Source organism: Theropithecus gelada, chromosome 12, assembly GCF_003255815.1.
Source record: "Theropithecus gelada isolate Dixy chromosome 12, Tgel_1.0, whole genome shotgun sequence".
Classification (NCBI taxonomy): domain Eukaryota; kingdom Metazoa; phylum Chordata; class Mammalia; order Primates; family Cercopithecidae; genus Theropithecus; species Theropithecus gelada.
In genome coordinates this window covers 51,746,756-51,752,778 of record NC_037680.1, presented here as the reverse complement: position 1 = coordinate 51,752,778, position 6,023 = coordinate 51,746,756, and the positions used below count along the sequence as shown (strand labels likewise).

Below are 6,023 nucleotides of genomic sequence, written 5' to 3'. Positions count from 1 at the left end.
AAGACAAGAATGACATTACCTAACGATAAAGGGATGAATTCAACAAGAAGAGCTAACTATCCTAAATATATATGCACCCAATACAGGAGCACTCAGATTCATAAAACAAGTTCTTAGAGACCTACAAAGAGATTTAGACTCCCACACAATAATAGTGAGAGGCTTTAACATGCCCCTGTCAATATCAGACAAATCAATGAGACAGAAGATTAACAAGGATATTCACGACTTGAACTCAGCTCTGCATCAAGTGGACCTAATAGACATCTGCAGAACTCTCCACCCCAAATCCACAGAATATACATTCTTCTCAGTGCCATATGGCACTTATTATAAAATGGACCACATAATTGGCAATAAAATACTCCTCAGCAAATACAAAAGAATGGAAATCATAACAAACAGTCTCTCAGACCACAGTGCAATCAAATTAGAACTCAAGATTAAGAAACTTACTCAAAACCACATAATTACATGGAAACTGAGCAACTTACTCCTGAATGACTCTTGGCTAAATAATGAAATTAAGGCAGAAACCAAGAAGTTCTTTGAAACCAATGAGAACAAAGAGACAAGGTACCAGAGTCTCTCAGATACAGCTAAAGCAGTGTAAAGAGGGAAATTTATGACACTAAATGCCCACATCAGAAAGCTAGAAAGATCTCAAATCAACACCTTAACATCACAATTAAAAGAGCTAGAGAAGCAAGAGCAAACTAATCCAAAAGCTAGCAAAAGACAAGGAATACCTAAGAGTAGAGCAGAGTTGAAGGAGATAGACATAAAAAACCCTCAAAAAAATCAATGAATCCAGGAGCTGTTTCTTTGAAAAAATTAACAAAATAGATGGACCACTAGCTAGATTAATAAAGAAGAAAAGAAAGAAGAATCAAATAGACACAATAAAAAATGATAAAGGGGAGGCCGGGTGCAGTGGCTTATGCCTGTAATCCCAGCACTTTGGGAGGCCAAGGCAGGCAGATCACAAGGTCAGGAGATCGAGACCACAGTGAAACCCCATCTCTACTAAAAATACAAAAAATTAGCCAAGCGTGGTGTCAGGCGCCTGTAGTCCCAGCTACTCAGGAGGCTGAGGCAGGAGAATGGTGTGAACCTGGGAGGTAGAGCTTGCAGTGAGCCGAGATGTTGCCACTGCACTCCAGCCTGGGCGACAGAGAAAGACTCCATCTAAAAAAAAAAAAAAAAAAAAAAAGATAAAGGGGTTCCACAATAGGCGACTTAGAAGCAGAGGCTCTTTCGCCTATACCTACTGTAACTTCTCCACCTATGGACCCTAAAGGCTACTGCTGCTACTATCGGGCCAGACAGTTACTGTCTCAGCTCTGGGATGCAATTAAAAAACAGTCGAATGGAAAAACAATGCTGTAGTCATCTTATAATATACCCCTTGTCAACAATGTATACATTCCTGCTAGGTGCCATATTCATTGCTTTAAGCTAAAGTCACATATTACTGGTGAAGTATGCTGCCAATGAAGAAAACAAGTATGATTATCTTCCAACTACTGTGAATGTGTGCTCAGAACTGGTGAAGCTAGTTTTCTGTGTGCTTGTGTCATTCTGTGTCATAAAGAAAGGCCATGGCTGTTGTCTTCTCAAATTTTAGAATTATAACAACAGCTCTTCTATTCAGGATAGTGCTGAAGAGGCATCTAAACTGGATCCAGTGGGCTTCCTTCCTGATTTTATTTTTGTCTATTTTGGCCTTGTCTGCTGGGACTAAAACTTTACAGCACAACTTGGCAGGACATGGATTTCATCATGATGCCTTCTTCAGCCCATCCAATTCCTGCCTTCTTTTCAGAATTGAGTGTCCCAGAAAAGACAATTGTACAACAAAGGAATGGACTTTTCCTGAAGCTAAATGGAACGCCACAGTCAAGGTTTTCAGTCACGTCCATCTTGGCATGGGCCATGTTCTTATTATAGTCCAGTGTTTTATTTCTTCGATGGCTAATATCTATAATGAAAAGATATTGAAGGAAGGGAACCAGCTCACTGAAACCATCTTCATACAGAACAGCAAACTCTGTTTCTTTGGCATTCTGTTTAATGGGCTGACTCTGGGCCTTCAGAGGAGTAATTGTGATCAGATTAAGAACTGTGGAATTTTTTATGGCCACAATGCATTTTCAGTAGCCCTTATTTTTGTAACTGCATTCCAGGGCCTTTCAGTGGTTTTCATTCTGAAGTTCCTGGACAACATGTTCCATGTCTTAAGGGCCCAGGTTACCACTGTCATTATCACAACAGTGTCTGTCCTGGTCTTTGACTTCAGGCCCTCCCTGGAATTTTTCTTGGAAGCCCCATCAGTCCTTGTCTCTATATTTATTTATATTGCCAGCAAGCCTCAAGGTCCAGAATACACACCTAGGCAAGAAAGGATCTGAGATCTAAGTGGCAATCTTTGGGAGAGTTCCAGTGGGGATGGAGAAGAACTAGAAAGACTTGCCAAACCCAAGAGTGATGAATCAGATGAAGATACTTTCTAACTGGTACCCAAATAGTTGGCAGCTCTCTCGAACCTTATTTTCACATTTTCAGTGTTTGCAATATTTATCTTTTCACTTTGATAAAGCAGAAATGTTTCTAAATCATAATATTATTTGCATATATCTAGCTACTCCCTAAATGGTTCCATCCAAGGCTTAGAGTACTTAAAGGCTAAGAAATTCTGAAGAACTGATATATGAGTAACAATATGAAGAATTCATTAACATCTCAGTACTTGATAAATCAGCAAGATATATTTGCAGATTATTTTCCTTGGCCTTCAAGCTTCCAAAAAACTTGTAATAATCATGTCAGCTATACATTATATATACACATAGAGATCAATTTGCCAGATATTCACAATTACGTAGTTCTGGTTCACATGCCAAAGTCTTCCCTTTTTTAACATTATAAATATATAGGTTGTCTCTTGAATTTTGAGGCCCTAGAGATAGTCATTTTGAAAGTAAGGAGCAATGGGACCCTTTCTAAAAATGTTGCTTGAAGGACCTAAATACCTGGCCATACCATAGATTTGGGATGATGCAGTCAGTGCTAAATATTTTGCTGAAGAAGCAGTTTCTCAGACACAAAAATCTCAGAATTTTAATTTTTAGAAATTCATGGGAAATTTGATTTTTGCAATAATATTTTGATGTTTTAAATGTTGGTTCCCTAGTCACCATAGTTACCACTTGTACTTTAAGTCATTTAAACGAGCCATGATGGGACATTTTTAGTTTGAGTATTACAAAATCTTGATGTCATTACTCCTGAATTATTACATTTTGGAGAATAAGAGGGCATTTTATTTTATTAGTTGCTAATTCAAGTTGTGACTATTGTATATCATTCCAAGAGTTGAGATGCTGGCTTCAGAATCATACCAGATTGTCAGTAAAGCTGATACCTAGGAGCTTTTAAAGGGATCCTTTCAAAAGGATCACTTAGCAAACACATGTTGGCTTTTACGGATATATGAATATTATTACTCTAAAAATAGAAAGACCAGTAATATATAAGTCACTTTACAGTGCTACTTCACACTTATAAGTGCATGGTATTTTTCATGGTATTTGCATGCAGCCAGTTAACTCTCATAGATAGAGAAGTCAGGTGATAGATGATTTTTAAAATGAGCAGACAAAAGTGACTTGCTCAGGGTCGTGCAGCTGGGTGATGATAGAAGAGTGGGCTTGAACTGGCAGACCTGTATGTTTACAGACTACCATACTGTAAATATGAGCTTTATGGTGTCATTCTCAGAAACGTATACATTTCTTCTCTCCTTTCTCTTAAGTTTCATGCAGATGAATATAAGGTAATACTGTTAAATAATTCATTTGTGATATCCACAATAATATGATTGGCAAGAATTGGTGGAAATTTGTAATTAAAATAATTATTTTTTTAAAATGATAAAGGGGATATCATAGCTGACCCCACAGAAATACAAACTACCACCAGAGAACACTACAAACACCTTTATGCAAATAAACTAGAAAATCTAGAAGAAATTGATATATTCCTGAACACATACACCCTCCCAAGACTAAACCAGGAAGAATTCCAACTTCTGAATAGACCAATAAAAGTTCTGAAATTGAGGCAGTAATTAATACCTAACAACCAAAAAAACCCCAGGATCAGACAGGTTCACAGCTGAAAAAACATCAATATGTCAAACGAGTACATACATCCCATGTTTATGGCAGCAGTATTCACAATAGCAAAGATATAGAATCAACGGATAGGAGTTCATCAATGGATAAATGGGTAAAGAAAATGTAGTACATATACACACAATGGAATGCTATTTGACCATAAAAACTGAAATCATGTCATTTGCAGCAGCATGGATGGAACCAGAGATCCTTATGTTAAGGAAAATAATGCAGGTACAGAAAGACAAATATTGTATGTTCTCACTCATACGTGGGAGCTAAAAATGTTGATCTCATGGAGGTAGAGAATAGAACGATAGTATCCAGAGGCTGGGAAGTGTGTATGGGTGGGGGGGGGGGGGGCCGCGGGGTAAAGAGAGATTGATTAATGGCTACAAACATAAAGTTAGATAGAAGGAATAAGTTCTAACGTTTAGTAGCAAAGTTGGGTGTCTGTAGTTTATACCAATATGTTGTATATTTTTAAATAGCTAGAAGAAAAGACTTGAAATGTTTCCAATACATAGAAATGATAACTACTCAAGATGATAAATAGCTCCAATACCCTGGCTTGATTATGACACAATCTATGCATGTGACAGAATATCACATGTGCCCTATAAATATATAAAATGTTATGTATCAATAGAAAATTAATGATAAAAATAAAAGAAACATGTTGTAATAGCATGTTCTCAGCAACAACAAAAAAGAACAGGGAAAGAACTCTGCAATTGCCTTTTATACTATCCTCTGATAATCCTGCTAATTTTATTTATCTAGTTATTTTGATGTTAATTCTTAACGAGCATTAAAATTGTGTCTACTTTGATGTGGAATTTCATGTTTGTCAGAATATGTTTTGCCTAACGGTTTGAAAGAGAGAGAAAGTCTGAAAACCAAAGGACAGAAAAGGAAGAATAAAGTGATTCTAAAACAATTTTGAATTGGTGTTAAGAAGTAGTAAAGGCAAAAGAAAAGCCATTCATAAAAGCTTGGATAAATGAAAAAGTCATCAAAACAGCCTACTTTGCCTGGGATGGAGAGCGCTCCTAGGATGAGGGACATACAGTGCTGAAGCCAGTATAGTCTGGGGCAAGCAGGGATGACTGGGCATCCTGGAGAGAGCCTGAGGTGTTATGGAATACATGCTATGTGCACCTTATTACTGCCTAAACCCGGAGTGTTCTGAATTCTGAAACCCATGTGTCCATAAGAGGTCTGAATACACATATACTGTCTCTGGAAGGGACAAAAGCACTGGTCACATTATCTGGGAAAGAAATGGGTGGCTAGAAAACAGGCACAGGAGAGAGAGTTTTTCACTGCAAATTATTTGCATCTTTACAAATACTGAAATTATTGGGGGGAAATGTGGTCAGCATTAATTTAGGGTCTCTATGCATCTGAAACAATTAAATTTCCTGGTTATTTATAAAATCAGTGATTTCCAGTACCACTTCAAATTACTCCCTTACTCTTTTTTGGCCATGTGTACTATTACTATGGACTGAATTCTTCCCCCAAGAAATTTATATACTGAAGCCCTGAGCTCCAATTTGATGGTATTTAGAGGTAGAGCCTTTGGGAGATAATTAGGTTATATGAGGTAATGAGGGTGTGTCCCTTATGATGGGATCAATGTCCCTATAAGAAGAGACACTAGAGATCTTACTGTCTTCTTCTCTGCCCTCTCTTCTCCTCTCTACTCCTCTCTTCTCCTCTTCTCTCTCTGTCATTCTGCCATATGTGGACGTATCAAGACGGCAGCCATCTGCAGGCCAGAAAGAGAGAGCCTTCACCAGCAACTGCATCACCCAGCACATTGATCTTGGACTTCCCAGT

At 37.8% G+C, this 6,023-nt stretch overlaps 1 pseudogene; it reads left to right on the top strand.

Moving 5' to 3' along the window:
* The first annotated feature begins 1,601 nt into the window (after positions 1-1,601).
* Positions 1,602-3,186, top strand: LOC112636545 (annotated as a pseudogene).
* The last annotated feature ends 2,837 nt before the right edge of the window (positions 3,187-6,023 follow it).